Below are 4,462 nucleotides of genomic sequence, written 5' to 3' on the forward strand. Positions count from 1 at the left end.
CTTTTATTTCCTACCTTCATAATGCCTGAGTAAAAGTTTACTTTTACATGAGATTAAGAAAATTTCAGATATCTTATCGTTCGTTATCTTAGTAGAAAAACTTGCACAGTCTTATATATCAATCGAACCTTCTACAAAACAATTTTATAATACTTTAAGATAATAACATTAGTAATGATTTTAGACATATTGCATCTCAGTTTTCTTTTAATCTAAATATCGTAACAGTTATAAAAATAGTAAAGGTAATCTTATATTCCGTACCTCAAATTTTGATTTTTTTTTTTATAATAAAAGTGGTTATTGTTATGACTTAAAATATCTGAAGCAATTGTCATTTGATTAATTTAGCTGTAAATCACGAATGAGTTATTGATATAAGATTTCCTAGACTTTATCCTACGGAATCTATAAAGTATTTAGATTATTATATGAAATGTTAATTATTATGATAGATGTATACCAATAATTATTGAGTAATGATTTCAGATAATTACACTCATTAACGTTTTTATGCTAATATTGTCTTTTCCGCCTAATAGTGGTTAAATTTGAAGAACATTATTTTTTTTAGATGTGCAGAAACTTATCGTTTACTGTAAATGTTTTAAAGTTAATTTATTCCTGAAGTAAGAAATAATATTTCACAACCCGACATCCATCTTCATGCAAACTTGTACTTACGTTCCTTGATATTTTCCTGTAATTATAATGTTTATGTTTATAGTAAGCTAACTGGTTGTTACATAGATATTATACAAAATCAATAAACAGGCAAAAACTATAAACAGAAAAGGTAGACGTCAAACAACCAGCATTGAAACGTGACTTTAGATGTAAAGTATTGGCTTTCCAAGCAGTGCGATATTTTGAGATACTTTCCACATTTTGAAAATAATACATAAAAGTATATCCATTATCAATTATATTTGATTAATTTTAGATTATATGCATAAAAAGTATTTGTAAGTAATTAGGCTCATAAAACTACGCTTCATGAAATCAAAATATTTTGCTAAATCTGTAACCGTCTAAGGCCTCTATTATGGAGAAAAAAACAATAATCAATGACTCTTGTTCAAAACATTAACATTTGATATTTGATGATTATTACAGGAAAAAAAATTATAAGTAATGTCATTCATACGTTTTCAACCACTTAATAATCTTTAGTTAACTTTGAATGGACTGACTATTACGGCCAAGATACAAATGAGGTAAGCAGCATTATATTTTCTGATATGGCTGATTTCCTTGCTTGATAGGTAATGAATTAAGGTATACAAGGAAGATCATTATATAGTGAAGAAGATATTGTAGCATTCCAGTACCTAGGCACAGTTAAGGCATTTTTCTCAAGATGGGAGTAGAAGGAAATTCTTATCTTGGAGATATGAATGCCAAGTCCCTCGATAGAGATTTAATGTATTTGCTTGCTTAGGACGAATTTGATCATTTGACCTTTGAAGCAACTGAAGCTTGCAAAAAAATATGAGTAACAAATTCAAGCTCTCTGGGGAGTCCTACGTGGGAAGTTTTCCGGGAGCAAAATTACACCCCAAAACCTTCAAATAATTGCTTGGTATGATTAATTATTAGTCAAGTAAGAAAGAGCATAACATCTCTGCATATTCCTGAAATATGATTGAAGATAGCTAGGTTTTCTTGTGTACTGCATCTGTCTCCACTAACGTTATAAGGTTCAATGATTTTGCCTTGGGAGAAAAGTGATACTTTATCAATGTTTTTTTTTTCTTTTTTTTCGTGTGCTTCGATACCTCCAAGATATAACAGTTATGAGCTTCTGGTTTGGTGCATTATTCTAAGTCGAAGAATGATTGAACTTTTTCATGTGATGAATGGAAATTATTATTAGTGAATATATATATATATATATATATATATATATATATATATATGTATATATATATATATATATATATATATATATATATATATATATATATATATATATACACATGCATAAAATGATCATAATAATTATAAGTATGTTTGTGGACTTTGTTTTTTATGAAAATTGTGTAGGAATGGTTGATCTTTCACGGTAATGCAATGATTTTGATAAGAATTTCATTGGGGAAAAGCTGTGACTGATTACAAAATTTAAAATCCTTACGGAGTGCAATTTTGGTATTTTTCAACCTACTTAATTTGACGTTTCCTTTCGGACCTAACTAAGCAATAAATATAGAATGAAAATGAAGACTGAATTAGAAAGGTGATCAGATTTTGAATATAGCTCATTAGTATAATATACATGTGTTGTTTATAAATAATTGAGCAATAATCGTATTACGGACAATTATCTTAAAAGAAAATGTACGATAAAGATTTTTACGCATTTTCATATTTTCATATAATTCCATTTAACGTGTGAAAGTACGATGTCCTTTCAGGTGGTGCATGAAACATTAACATTTCAATCATTTACACATAAAAGAACCACTCCATCCGAATTCGAGAGAAAGAGCAAATGAACTTATGACAAAGTGGGCATCTAATGCAAGCAATGATACATTACCTATCAAGGTTAGAATGGCAGCTGAGAAAAGAATAAGGAAAAAATAAAAAAGTTAAGGGAAGCTACTCAAGAAGATAGGGAAGTGTGATGACAAACCCTTCAAAGAACGAGAGCTGCAGGAAACTTTAAGGAATGGGAAGTCTACTGCACCCGGATTAGATGGGATTACATATAATGCTATCAGGTTCCTCACAACAGTGAGTGGAAATCCAGTTCTAAAGCTTTACAACATGATATGGTCAGGGCAGCCCAAACCCAAAGCATGGAAGAAGTCCCTCATAATACCAGTACCAAAACCAGGAAAGCCAGGTGAATTTCGACCCATTTCATTAACATCATGTCTGGGCAAGGTATTTGAAAGAATGTTACTAAACAGGCTCAATTTCTTTATTAGGCAAAAGCTTTCAAAGAATCTATATAGCTACATACCTGGGAGGAGCACACACTACTGTATTTATATAGTAAGTGCATCTTTATGGTAAAATACACAGTGTTCATAGATTTAAAGTGGACCTTTGATAGGGCTAGCCATATAATTATTTTGACTGAGCTAGCAGAAATGATAGAAGGAAGACTCCTACAGCTCATAATAGACTACCTAACAGATAGAGTCAGTTGTGTCTACTTTGAAGGCGTACAATCAAGATGGGAAATATTGGAATTGGGTACTCCTCAGGGAGGTGTTCTATCACCTAATCTCTATTCTAATGAATGTACTTCGGAAAATTAATATACCAGGAATCATAATAACCATATATGCAGATGACATAGTGGTACAAGCTAGCACAGATAAGAGAATAAAAAGGGCAATTAGGGCTTGCACATCATTATGTAACAGCATAGGATTTGTCATATCACCTGAAAAACAAAGATGATAGCAAGGGACACGCGCAACTTCTTGATACTGCACATACAAGGGCAAAGAATAGAGAAGGTAGCCCAGTACAAGTTCATGGGTGTCATACTCAGTAACAGGTGTCATAAATTGTACGAAGTTAAGAGAATAGTTCAGGCTTCAGCAGTGAGGTTGCGCCTTCTTTGGAAAGTAGCATGTGGCTCTGTGGGTGCAAGTGTACCAATGGTAAAGCAACTCTATACATCTATGATAAGATCAATAATTAATTCCAGTAGTAGCAAACTGACACCATCCCTGAATATGTTGAAGGACTCTGTTGGAATGTAAATAATGAATAGTTACAATGAGAGAATAGAGATGCTCAAAGAAACACACACATCAATAAGAGAATATCTTGAAATTACTGAAGGAAAACCACTTGATTATAAACTCCTTGGACTAGAGAGCAGAAGAGAACAAACAACGTATAGCAGACTAAGGATGCAGAGCCGATACCTTTGGTAGGTGCTGCCAGCTGCCAGTCCATGAGAAACATGCTGCAGACTATGTGGCGGGCTAAGGAAGCACACTCTCAGTCCTCGTGGAATGTGAAGATACTCATTACAGGCCACGGGGACTGAGTGCGGTTGACCTGCTCAAGCATTTTCTGCAATCTGGTGTGCTGAAAAAGGTTGTTGCTACTCATCCAAAATTTGCGGGCTCCAGATAGTCAATAGACTTGTATATACTGTAATATGTACATAAATTAAATTGCAGTACATCTCATTTTGCAGCTACCTGGTAGCATTATAAAACCTGTTGTTTTTAGTTTTCATTTTAATAACACTTTCACAAAACTTTTATGTGTTGACCTCATCTAAACGTAATTCTTCCAGCTAGATAATTATTTACATATTTTACAGTAACCAAAATGTAATACATCCTATCCTGCTGTCACCAGTTAGCATTAGAATTGTTGTTTCTAATCTATTTATAACGTTTATATAAAATCTCATATGTTGCCCTCATGTAATGTCATTCATTCAGTAACAATATTTTATAAGAATATTGTGAATAAACTTAAT

Source organism: Palaemon carinicauda, chromosome 14 (genome assembly GCF_036898095.1).
Source record: "Palaemon carinicauda isolate YSFRI2023 chromosome 14, ASM3689809v2, whole genome shotgun sequence".
Lineage (NCBI taxonomy): Eukaryota > Metazoa > Arthropoda > Malacostraca > Decapoda > Palaemonidae > Palaemon > Palaemon carinicauda.